At 41.4% G+C, this 14089-nt stretch overlaps 1 protein-coding gene across 2 annotated transcripts in view; it reads left to right on the top strand.

Moving 5' to 3' along the window:
• Window positions 1-14089, top strand: part of LOC135896808 (uncharacterized) — a 90468-nt gene that overhangs the window by 17372 nt on the left and 59007 nt on the right. The window lies entirely within an intron of this gene.

The raw sequence follows: 14089 nt of genomic DNA, 5'->3' as shown, positions 1-14089 counted from the left end.
ATCAACGGTATCCGCAATCCCCCTTAGTATTCGCATACGCTTAATAATGCCTCAACTCTTGGGAGCCGTTCGGGGCTCTGAGTTTTGCAACCGGTATACACTGCGATCCCGGTGACCAGAACCGGTAACGCACTGCGTCACCAGAGCAGTATTGGCAAACCTGGTGTAGTACTTGGCCTCAACCTCCTATATGAATACAACAGCCAAACCCCGGGCCTCATTCCCCAGCGGCTGCGAAGCAACTGACCACGGCAGTGGTCAGACCTGTGACGCAGCAGAGGGTACTAAGAATACCTGGGTCCGAACAGGCCGCCATTGGAATCTGAACCTGGCAACGTTTAACGCTAGAACGTTATCTAATGAGGAGAGGCTAGCAGTGCTATTGGAGGAACAAGAGGGCAGTAAATGGGATATAATACGGCTCAGTGAAGTTAGGAGGACAAAAGAAGCATATACAGTGCTAAAAAGTGGGCACGTCCTGTGGTACCGGGGCTTAGCGGGGAGACGAGAACTAGGAGTCGGATTCCTGATTAATCAGGATATAGCTGGTAACATACAGCAATTCCAAAGCAATAACGAGAGCATGGCAGGTCTTGTTGTGAAACTTAATAAGAGGTACAAATTGAAGGTCGTACAGGACTACGCCCCTACATCCAGTCATGATGACCAGGAAGTCGAAAGCTTCTATGAAGACGTGGAATCGGCACTGGATGAAGTCAAAACAAAATACACTGTACTTATGGGCGACTTCAATGCTAGGGTGGGCAAAAAGCAGGCTGGAGACAAGTCATTGGGGGAATATGGCATATGCTCTAGGAATAGCAGGGGAGAGCTATTAGTAGAGTTTCCAGAACAGAATAATGAATACCTTCTTCCGCAAGCGGGATAGCCGAAAGTGGACGTGGAGGAGCCCGAACGGCGAGACTAGAAATGCAATAGACTTCATACTCTGCGCTAACCCTGGCATCATACAAGATGTAGACGTGCTCGGCAAGGTGCGCTGCAGTGACCACAGGATGGTAAGAACTCGAATTAGCCTAGACCTGAGGAGGGAATGGAAGAAACTGGTACATAAGAAGCCGATCAATGAGTTAGCGGTAAGAGGGAAAATATAGGAATTCCAGATGAAGCTACAGAACTGGTATTAGGCTTTAACTCAGGAAGAGGACCTTAGTGTTGAAGCAATAAACGACAATCTTGTGGGCATCATAAGGAGTGTGCAATGGACGTCGGTGGTAACTCCGTTAGGCAGGATACCAGTAAAATATCGTAGGAGACGAAAGATCTGATCAAGAAACGCCGATGTATGAAAGCCTCTAACCCTACAGCTAGAATAGAACTGGCAGAACTTTCGAAGTTAATCAACAAGCGTAAGACAGCTGACATAAGGAAGTATAATATGGATAGAATTGAACATGCTCTCAGGAACGGAGGAAGCCTAAAAACAGTGAAGAAGAAAAAACTAGGAATTGGCAAGAATCAGATGTATGCTTTAAGAGACAAAGCCGGCAATATCATTACTAATATGGATGAGATAGTTCAAGTGGCTGAGGAGTTTTATAGAGTTTTATACAAAACGAGTGGCACCCATGACGATAATGGAAGAGAGAATAGTCTAGAGGAATTCGAAATCCCACAGGTAACGCCGGAAGAAGTAAAGAAAGCCTTTGGAGCTATGCAAAGGGGGAAGGCAGCTGGGGAGGATCAGGTAACAGCAGATTTGTTGAAGGACGGTGGGCAGATTGTTCTAGAGAAACTGGCCACCCTATATACACAATGTCTCATAACCTCGAGCGTGCCATAATCTGGGAAGAACGCTAACATAATCCTAATCTATAAGAAAGGGGACGCCAAAGACTTGAAAAATTATAGACCGAACAGCTTACTGTCAGTATCCCAAAAACTATTTACTAAGCTAATCTCAAATAAAATCTAGAACACCTTAGACTTCTGTCAAGCAAAGGACCAGACAGGATTCCGTAAAGGCCACTCAACAATAGACTATATTCATACTATCAATCAGGTGATAGAGAAATGTGCGGAATATAACCAACCCTTATATACAGCTTTCATTGATTACGAGAAAGCGTTTGATTCTGTCGAAACCTCAGCAATCATGGAGGCATTACGGAACCAGGGTGTGGACGAGCCGTATGTAAAAATACCGAAAGATATCTATAGCGGCTCCACAGCCACCATAGTCCTCCATAAAGAAAGCTACAAAATCCCAATAAAGAAAGGCGCCAGACAGGGAGATACGATCTCTCCAATGCTATTCACAGTATGTTTACAGGAGGTATTCAGATACCTGGATTGGGAAGAATTGGGCATAAAAGGTAATGGTGAATACCTAAGTAACTTGCGGTTCGCTGATGATATTGCCTTGCTTAGTAACTCAGGGGAGCAATTGCAATGCATGCTCAATGGCCTGGAGAGGCAAAGCAGAAGAGTGGGTCTAAAAATTACTCTGCATAAAACTAAAGTAATGTTTAACAGTCTCGGAAGAGAACAGCAATTTACAATGGGTAGCGAGGCACTGGAAGTGGTAAAGGAATACATCTACTTAGGGCAGGTAGTGACGGCGCATGCGGATCATGAGACGGAAATAATCAGAAGAATAAGAATGGGCTGGGGTGCGTTTGGCAGGCATTCTCAGATCAGGAACAGCAGGTTGCCATTATCCCTCAAGAGAAAACTGTATAATAGCTGTGTCTTACCAGTACTCACCTACGGGGCAGAAACCTGGAGGCTTACGAAAAGGATTCTTCTAGTTGAGGACGACGCAATGAGCTATGGAAAGAAGAATGATGGGTGTAACGTTAAGGGATAAGAAAAGAGCAGATTGGGTTGAGGAAACACACGCCAATTAATGAGATCTTAGTTGAAATAAAGAAAAAGAAATGGGCATGCATGGGCAGGACATGTACTGAGGAGGGAACATAACCGATAGTCATTAAGGGTTACGTACTGAATTGCAAGGGAAGGGAAGTGTACCAGGGGCGGCAGAAAGTTAGGTGGGCAGATGAGATCAAGAAGTTTGCAGGGACGACATGGCCACAATTAGTGCATGACCGGGGTAGTTGGAGAAGTATAGGAGTGGCCTTTGCCCTGCAGTGGGCGTAACCAGGCTGATGATGATGATACACTACGACCATTCTGCTTATGTTTGGCACGAAAATACATCCTTATCGGCTGCAAGTCTATACCAGCGTTCCCAACTGCCGTTTAAATCGTCAAAAACTGGAAGCCCAGCAGCATATTGAGGTGAAATGAAAGGCTAGGTTCATCTTACGTTTTCAACTCGCAAAGGAAAAGTGTTTATCGAAAACTCTCAGCCACTCTGTCGATGTTACAGCAGACGCGCCCCTATAGCTGCTGCGATTGGCTGACGTCAAGCTTTGCGGCTTCTCTATAAACCAGCATTAAGGATAAATAATTTAGACAAAGCTATTGGTAAAAACTCAGACTCATTCTTAAGGAAAAAGTAGGTTCAACTGACTCTCTTCGGGGTGTACCTGCTCGTCGCACACATGATGACCTTTTGGGTGGTAACACGTACTCTCTTGGAAATAAAGTACCGGTGACTCCCTCACAGACCTACTGAGGTGTATGTATTACTCCCAAGCTACAACGCAGTGGTCCATGGAAGTACCCCTTCGTAGTCAGAGGAACCCCTTTGGAATGGCAACAATAACCCTTCCTTGGGTAGTCATCTGAAGAGTGACAATGGTGGCATACATGACTACCATCGCAAAAGTTGGTGATACTACCCCTTGGTAGTCAGCGGAACCCCTTTGGAATGGCAACAATCACCCTTCCTAGAGTAGTCATCTGAAGACTGACAATGGTGTTGTACATGATTATCATCACAAGAGTTGGTGAAACTACCTCCTGGTACTTCACCGAACCCTTTGCAGCAACTGCTGTGACCTCTGCCTCGGTAGTCAATAGACTATCTCTACGCTAAGATGGAGGCTCACAACATAATAGATTTTAGTTTGCATGTGCAACAAATGCCTAGTTATTCAGCTACCATTATATGTTATGATAAACTTCAATACTATAAACAATTAAAGATGAACACTGAGCACATAGCACTACAGTGAGTGAAACACCAAGAGCAAATATTTGACTACTATCACTGCAATAACCTCAAATGCATCAATGCACTATACCTGACAAAAACAGAAGACAGCAGTCTGATTTGCTAAATTGGAATCAATGGCCAACCTTGAGAAACACTATGCTTCGGTTTACAAGGTATACTAAACAGCTGCAATATGTCCAAGCTTATGAGGTAATGTTGCATTTCAGGCATTTGAACAAGGATTTAATCCTTTGCCGCTAAAAAGGGCTCATTTATTTAAATATGCCATGGAGGCATACATGGACAGAGGAATTAAATTTCAATATTGATATAGAACGACAAATTGACAACCTCACCAAATCAACCAATCATACAGCATCGATGCTAATGGAAGAAAATAAATATGCCTAAAGACCAGATAAATGCAAAACCGGACATTACAAATAGCACCAGTTCAATACCCCGTGGTGCCTGCATAGTAAGTACATCCCATAATGTTTCAAAAGTGCAACTTTTTGGCCATCATTTCATCCAATTTGTCAAAAAAGACTGTTGTCTCACCTCCTAAATGTTTCCGTTAGCGCTGCCTCCATGTTTGCGTCAAATGCTGCCTACTCCGGTTAAGATCTGAAAGAACAGCACAACTGTTAAAACTTTGTAAACACTTTATTCAATAAGAATATGCACACATCACAGTAACGTTTAGAAAGAGCACATATAGTGATCACAAAGAACACTTATTTCTTATAAGCAGAGAATCCAGATTACAGCAGGAAGAGAAGAGCCTGAGAATAGCTATAATGCATCCGTTGATGTTCTCTTTGAACGAACCACAAATGGCCTTGCCATCAGAGTATATCATAAGCCCACACATGTGGATACACAATAGGCAGAACATATTTAAATAAGCATAAGGATATAAGTATAAGTTTATTTTCCAGATTCATCTGGAGGCTAGGTTTTTGGCAAAAAGCTGCCTGCACAGCTTGCCTGTCTCCAGAAAACCCCTACAAGCAGTAGCACACGAGTGGCACAGGAAATCTTCAACAGACACACATAGAATGGTCACATTAAATAAAGAGAAACATTCACTATTTATGCGTACAATCTAATAATCCTTGCACAATATTTGAACAATAATATCGAAATGCTGAAATGGTCATACATATGCTCGGAAATAATAAATGTGATAACCAAGCAAACATGCGGCATCTACTAACAAAGACATAAAATCACATTTCAACAAAATATTTTCTCAGCTCAGCTTTGGTACATCCTTTTGTAAGTTTATACGTGTTTTAGAACATGGGGCAGGTTATAAGACAACATTTGTAATTTATAATTAGCGCGAAAACATGGTATATTCCCTGTAATAATAGGTCTTGTGTGTATGTTAGCACGACGAATGTCCAAAGATGCCAGAGTAGAATAAAAATCGCCAGTTGATGCCGTTCAAAAATAAATTGTTTGTACCAACTTAAAGTTATACAAATGATTGACGCGGACAATGTTATGTGCTTCAAAAGCATACTTGGCGGTAGTTGTATTATCAACATTAGCGATTATTCGAACAATTTTCTTTTGCAATACAAAAACCTTACTTATGTTTGCTATGGTCATTGTGGCCCATATTAAACTGCAGTAGTTAAGGTGAGAATGTACGTGGCTTCACTTTGCTGTACGTAATTTGAGACAACAGCTGTCTTCCAATAATGGGGCTCACTGCTGTGAACTTATAGCATAATGCCCTCCAATGTCACAAATTGCACATGAAATCTACACAATGTTTCAATTATACATGAATAAATTGCAAGCTGTGATTCTATGGGGGAATGGCACTGAGCTAATGCCTACTAAACAGTCTGCGTAAGTGTGAATGACGGGATCATTAACAGGACTACCCTGCTGCTTTGCAAGGAGTCACTTCATCTCAGTAACATCAAAAGCGGGTTGCGCGCATCACAGAGATGAGACAAAGTTCCAAATAAGGGCCAGAATTATGTAGTATTGTTTATTGATCAAATAATGCTCACTATGTTCTGTCAAGTTAACAATGCCACACAAAACAGCTTATTATAATGGCCGCCGGCAACTCAGTGCTGTGACATACCACATCTAGTGACTGCCTCATAACACATGATCCGTATGTAATACCCTACTGGCACTTTCCTTTTGCAGCAAGCAGTTAAAGTATTAAAGTACTGCAACGCACTTTCAAAGCTGACTTATTTCCCCGTAGTGGGATCAAGACCACATAATAAAAAGGACACCACAGGTACAACGTAGATGAAATGTATTCTGCAGTACTGTATAAGCGCTGAAGCTTCCTTCTTGGTACTGCTGAGTGATTTTCATGCTGCCTAGTTCCTGTTTAGTGGTCTCACAAAGATTGTGGAATGATCAACACATTGCGACTAGAGTCGCTAAAGCTATACATTCACATTCATTGGAACAACATTATTTGTTTAACCCTTTAATGACCACGCATATAAATACAAAACAAATTATGTTATACCTAAATCTGCAAAAGACATGGAGAATAAGCATAATCAACAAAAAGAAAGGATATATTGTAGAAACTCCTTTAGTATTATGGAGGAAGAAGTGGGCTTCTCCCCAAGCGACATATGGCTGCGTTTGGAATTTGTACAGAGAGCTCTTTGCATATGTGTACAATTGGTGTACATTTCTTCGCATTGTGGGTCTGAGGTCACTACAGCAGATCTTTCACCGGTTCGTCTGCTCTGACAGTGCTTTCCAAAGAAAACGAGTCCCATATCCTCTTTTTCCCATCTTGTGTTCCTGCTCTAAACCGACAAATGACACTTGCTGCCAGTCATTCAGTGTTGGGTCAATACATTTAACAAGAAAGTTCTTATTCAATCCCAAAAATCAACACGAAAAATTAATATTTTTTGGTATGCTGTATGCAGAACTCATCAAGAAGGGTCAAAACAACTCAAGTGTAAGAGGAGCATAGCCACACACCTTTCACAACATCTTAGCATGTATATCAATATACATTACAGTACGAATGCTGTATTACTGGTCTATAAATGCATCTACCACTACATATTGTACTAATGTTTCAGCCAGATAACAAAGAAAGGAGAGTCAGTTTATCTAACGAAATATGCATACAAACTTGCAGCTGATCACCTGTCTTCGAAATCGAGATTTTGAGCATGTGTCACAACTTTCGCTGGCCTTTCTTGCTCTCACTTATGCATCGACTTCAGGGCATCCTGGTGGCATTCCCTTTCGCATGTTTTTGTACTTGTTTCTTAGGCACATATACCATGAGAACTGGAATGAAATGAAAGCAATTGACTTTACATACCTAATCAACAGTTCAATGACTTCCAGTTCTCAGGTTTTGAAAGAAACTGCAAACACAGTACATAGTTAAGCATGGAGTTGTCCTAACGTTAGCTTGCTTTCTGCACTGTTTCCTTCATGTTCCAAAATGTACCAAGCGAGCTATTTTAGCACACTTTTCAACAGAATATCTGAGAATTACTTTCAGTACTGGTGTTGGTCAAAACATTAATGCATGAAAACAGCTACAGGTACAAAAATATATTATTTAACTGAATATATATTTACCTGAGCATGCAAATAATTTTACAGGAGGTGGCCATATGCATACCAGATGCAGAGGTGCTGTTGATATCTTCATATTTAGTTAAGCTGCAAAGCTTTAAAACCACAACACCTGTACTCAATCACACGCTCACAGACTTGAACAGCTGCAAGCAAGGATGCTCATAAACTTTACAAAGTAGTAAGAAAGGCTTTGGCAGCATGCTTAACGTAATAAAATTATGCAGTTTTATGTGCGAAAACCACGATCTTATTAAGAGGCATGACGTAGTGAAGCACTCCGGAAATTCGGATCACCTGGGGTTCTTTAACGTACGCCTAAATTTAACTAAGTACATGGGTGTTTTCGCCATGGTATTGACACGTGTACTTATCTTTATCGGGCAACCACGTTTCGCCGCCTAACAAATGTAATCGCATAGCATGGGACGCGCCTGCATGTATCCGAAGTTTCTGGAAAGTTATCGATGCTTCTATGCGCTGTCTGTTGTCGCCGAGACTTATGTTATCTGATTTCATCACCTGACGCGAATGGTGTAGAACTTTGTGGAAGGCACGCGGGTCCAAACGATTAGTCTGGAACATTCGACGACTGCTCTATAAAAGCCGACCCGCTTGACCCGCAGATGAGATTTTCGACGATCGCCGACTGTGTTCGCCGCTTTCGTTGTGCTATAAGTGTAGCCTCTTTTGTGGGCACAGGTTCGCCCAATAAAAGCTAGTTTTGTATTCCACTGTACTGCTTCTTTCTTCACCGTCACTACCACGTGACATTATTGTGTGTAAGTGCGACTGGACGAGGACGAAGAAAGAAACAGATACGCAGACACAGCGCTTCACTTTGAACTATAGATTTCATTTTCGCACGCATCGATAAATATATACCGTGCGAGCGGAAACAAACGTAACAGCAAAAAAGAAGATTGAGTGGTGCATTTCGTTGAACCGAACACGTGTGCAAGGTAAGGGTAAGAAACATGTACTACAATGGTCACGAAGATAAACCAAGGAATCATATCTCCTTTTCGGATAGTGACACCGAAGGCTTGCTTACGCACTTTTGCTCTAATTTTGCTATCTCGTAGGCCTCTGCAATCTCCCTCGTCATCCTGCTATGAGCCTTATACAGAATGGAAGTGCTTTCAAACATGGGCTTGCAGTTTTTGCATTATGCCCCCATGTAAATGCGGCTGCCTTGGCCAGGATATGATTTACATTTAAAAGTGCCAAAGAAATCACAATAAAAGAAAGTTATGAGAAAATTCTCTTACATGGCCAAGGTCCAATGTGTCCTTCAGTGCTGGGTACTGGTTTACAAGGCTCCTTGCAGCAACATTGCTCAATTTATTCGGGTATAAAAAGCATGAATCAACCTTCCACACAAAACAATATGCAACAGCACTGTAGCGCAACCATTTCCATGAAATAATATCAAACAGTTAAACTGTGAATAATCAGATGGGAGAACTTAAGTAAACTGCACCATGAAAGCATTAGGTGCGTGACGAGACCGAGGTTAGAGACTTGATCAGATGAATTTGACACCGGACAGGGATAACATTTAATCCTTTTGTCCTCCAATAGCCAAGATAAACTGATAATCATGACCACAGTTCACAAACTCTTAAACTTCTTTCACCAAACAAGATGTTATAAAAGATTCTAATTAATATTTCAAATTAGCTTATTACTACAACATGCAGACAAGGGAAAATTAGCCATGAATATAAACTTGAAGGAGCATCTCCTATAAGAATTTAGTAGGGCGGCTTATTAAGATAGTTGTTGATCCATTATCGTGAGTGTACAGCGCAAAGGTTAAACGAGGACGTAGACACAAGCACTGACTACCAATGGAGGCTTTATTTCCGAATTCACACAATAGTGATATAGCTAACTGAAAAATAACTGCTAAAAAGGAGAACAAAGCAGACCATCAAGAGGCACACGAAGAAATGCAGAGTTGCGTAAAAAATGCTGGCCGTAGGTTTGACTTCCCAGAAACTTGAGCTCTCTTTCTGATAAGGCAATGGATGGCTTGCTGATGCATGCACTCTGTTCCTATACCAATTGTGGTGCTTCAAGTATAATATGGGTATGACCATCCCTGTGCTTGTGAATAACTGACATTCTCTCAAACCAAGGAGTGCAGCCACGCATGCTAGTATGATGTGCCAAAAAGCTTTTTCTGTCATTGCGCACATTTTATGCATGTTCGCACAACCTCTTATGAAGGCATCTGGCAGTCTGCCCCATATGACAAGCGCCGCATGAAAGAGAAATTTCGTACACAACCTTTTATGTGGAGTTAACATGCCAAATCTTGCGCTTGACCTTGCAGATGCCTTTCTGACTACCCGATCAGAATAAGAGCTAAAGTTTTTCTGGAAGTCACGTGAACGGCCTCTATTTGTTATGTAATCTTGCATTTTTTTGTATCTCGATTTCCAGCGTAGTTCATTTCTTGCCCACTCGTCTGCTTTTCTTGTTTCTATCTTGAGAAGTTAATATTTTTCAGATAGCTCTTTCACTTGCTTCTGTAAATTCGGCACATTGAATAATAACATCTCAGTTGACAGTCGGCACTTCTGCCAACGTACTCGTTTACCTTTGTGGTGTACGCTACCTATAAGAACTGTAACCAGAAGCTAAAGAAGCTTTATTCAACGTGTCAAATTAGCACCCTCGCCCACTCATTAACCCAAGACTCATGGCAAGGAAACCACGGAGGATATTGCTCCATTGAAGCATGACATAAATTATGACTGAGTGTTAACCTTTCTGTAGCTTTCATGACTGTTTTTTGTCAAGAAAGAGGAATGGAAGTAGAAGGAATGCTGCCGGTGGTAACCGAACTCACAAATTTGACAATATGCATGCAGCGCTGCACTGATTCACCTAGCCATGACTGTCTTTTCCTCCTGGCAACCAAACCCTATATTTCACATGAAACATGCAGCAGTGTACGAATTCATCTAGCCACAACTGTATTTCCATCCAATTCACTTGGTATTTGTATACCCGCATAAAATGTAGCGCTGGGAGTGTTAGGGTTCGTGTTGTTAGCCAGAATAAAGAAAATGGGCTCAGGGCTGCAATACCGACATTGCAATTGAATATTTAAATTTCGAGGTCATGAGTGAGCTGTAACTCAGATTTAGTCAATGATGTATCAGTGATAAAAACATTTCGAACCAACAATGTCGTATATACTGCTAAACGCTTAAAAGGCACTAGAAAATTTAGACATTGTTCACTGCCCCAATGCAAAGCTTTAGGAAAACAATTTTTTCTCCTCAGTTATCGAGAGTTTTCAAGGGGAACTACGTAGCAACTAAGTTATAATCATGAATTAGACAACAAAAACTTGTTTTGATTACAGACACCTCCCACTTGCCTTAATGACATAACCGCATGAGAATGGAGGGGCAATACCCTTTCTAATTAAGATTGTGCTTACCATTCATATTGCGATACAAGGTTGGGAAAAATGCGTGACCGAACATAATTGAGACATTTACTGTGGAATGAATTTTCATTAAGTACACACTATCCCAACTTTATTTACATCTGGCATATGTCGGCAAACTGATGCATGAGCCGACTCACTCAGACTGATCTCGAAAGTAAGTCTCAGTGAGTCCGACTGAGTCGAATTTCTTTAGGTCTTAGCCTGAATGAACCCGGCTGAATAGAATTTTCGTGAGTGTGAGTGAGTTCTCATTATTTTGCTGACCTATGCATCCAGGTAATTCTTGTGACTTACATTGTCTGAGATGAATTGTAGGCAATCCATTCAATTTTCTTTTGAAGTTTGTCAGGCACGTCTCCTGCTGTGGTATTTCAAAGGCGTGCAGCAATGTCAATGAGCATCGGAGGCAGTGTCTACATTGAAAATTCCTTGTACTGTCCTTTGACGGCATTCTCCACATGTCCAACTGCACTACCAGACAGCCTTAAAAGAGAAGTATTCATTGAAATCAACAACAAAATCCAGTGGTAGAAAAACGAAAGATATGGTATCACATACTATCACTCCACATGCTCAGATTTACCTACTATAGTTAGTGACGAGCTAAGAATACAGGAAGGGCACTTGATAAATAATGGCACATTTGCCATGGCAAATGGAGCCCATTGCTGTTAGAGATAATGATGTACGAACAGCAAAAATCACTGACTGAGACGAACGACTCGGTACAGCATGAATGGGCTGTTACAACCAAATTTCAAGAGGAATTTTACCACCCCCTATACAGATACCTCCTTACCAACACACCATGACCCCTCTCCCCCTTTTCGCAGTGGTACCATGCACAAGGAAGGCGCATTACTGGTCCCTTCACAGACATTGGTACCATGAGCAAAAAGCTCCCCCACCTATGTGAAGAAAGCAACCATAGTGATGCACCTGCAAACATTCCTTCCGAGGAAAACTTGTTGCTAGCTACATCGTCTACATAGGTATTGCTTTGTGAAGAACAAATACTGTGCCATAAAGTGCCAAGTCCTGACTAGCGTCATCTTGGGACCAGAAAAAGAGAACAAAAGCTGGTCAGATAAGGCCAAGGATGATTTAATAGAACAAAAATATACTAGAACATTCTGGTTCTTAAATACACAAACTAGACTGCTTGTGTTTATCCAAACATTATTAACTCCCTATCACATTTCTGGTGGCTAACGAATGAATATTTCAATGAATGTATTTTTTCTGATAACTTCTTGGTGCCTTTGCTTATGAGCTTTTTTTGTGACACATGGTCATTATTTCAAATAGGAAGTCAACTTTTCCCTCAGCATTACATAAATCTGAGCTACTGAAATAGATACAAATGTCAAGGTCGGATAAGACTTTGAAAGGTGATATGGAAGGATTAAGGAGTCACGCTCTTCACATATCATTAGTTATATTTGGGCTGTCTAGGCTGCGCAAAATTAAAGAAAAGTGTATTGAAGCGTTTTGTTTTTATGTTTTCACAAATACACCTCATTTGTCATATCTATTAGTAGCAGAGCATTCCAATATTTAACAAGGACAGTGGTATGCTATAAAAGTGGAACTGGGACTATATAGATACATAAAAATATTAGGGGGAAAAACTTTTTATTTTCACATAGTGGAATTGCCCCTATGGCATGCATTTATTTGTTTACTAAATTCCCATGAGCTTATTCCCCAAAGTTAACATACAACCAAGGGCAGAAAAAAGCTTTAGGACAGGAATGAGTGTCACTTGCTACTACTTTATTGAAAGCAAACAGGATCATATTTATAGGTGAAGGTGGCCATGTGCGCACATATGTTTGCACGCAATACTCAAACAAGTTTGCATTATTATTCAGTCATACAGTGCAGAAACTGTCGTTCAGTTCAGTTGAAGGCACAGATGTATCACTGACATAGACGTCACATTTCACGTGGATGAAACAGGCCTCCATTAATTCCCGATGCCAGAGAATCTTTGCTTTTACCAAGAATGCGGATATGGGAAAGATGTGGCTCACACGTGCCGGAATAGCAGTGCATAGGCAAATGTGCATTAATTTTATTCCTGACAGACAGCTCATGTTCCCTTGCGAAATCATTGATGCAACAGCCTGTCTGGGTGATATGCACCCTGTCGCAATTAAGTGGAATCTCGTACACCATACCGACCGTGCAAGTCACATATGGCCTTATATGATTCTTACCACAAAGGTCTTCTGTAGGTCTGAGATGCGTGGGGACTGGCCAGTAAGCTTCCACGGAGCCAAGAAAATAATTGGTACTTTGCACCTGCTGGCCACTTTCTTTAAATCGTGGGCCACTTCATGCATGTATGGAACAACATGCAGCCTTTTCTCCACTAGTGGCTTGGCAAGGGACATCCAAGCATTCTTTTTGGCAGTGACGCTCGCCTCCTTAAATAATGGGTTTGCGGCACTGCAATATTCCTATCCAAGCTATTAATGAGCCAATTTGAAAATTTTTGCAATACAATGCTCCGAAGAGGGCACCAAACAACTTCCAGCGTATAATTAAATTATCTATGTGGCCTGGTGAGGGGCTCTGTAAAGTACTGCTCAAATACCGGTATCATAGCTTTCCAGCATACGACAGGTTTTAATGCTATACACAGTTAATGAATGAGTACAGATTGAATAAAATCAGGTGCATATGGCTTTTTTGGTGCCTCGATGCCTCGGAGTGGCTTGGGGAGACAACCAATTTAATCAATGCTCCATCACACACGGTCATGCTTTCACCCATGTCGACGTAGCACTGGAACCGGTCATTGGAAGATCTGAAAGCACACCCAGATGGTTTATCAATAGTCTTGCATATTAAGAGTGAAGCAGTGGACTCTGAACAGGCATTGATTAATTAAACAGCCTTTTTTATGGTTGCTGTACTGT

This window comes from Dermacentor albipictus, unplaced genomic scaffold (assembly GCF_038994185.2).
Source record: "Dermacentor albipictus isolate Rhodes 1998 colony unplaced genomic scaffold, USDA_Dalb.pri_finalv2 scaffold_11, whole genome shotgun sequence".
NCBI lineage: Eukaryota > Metazoa > Arthropoda > Arachnida > Ixodida > Ixodidae > Dermacentor > Dermacentor albipictus.
The sequence above is the reverse complement of the archived record's forward strand: the minus strand, read 5'-3'. Positions and strand labels throughout refer to the sequence as shown.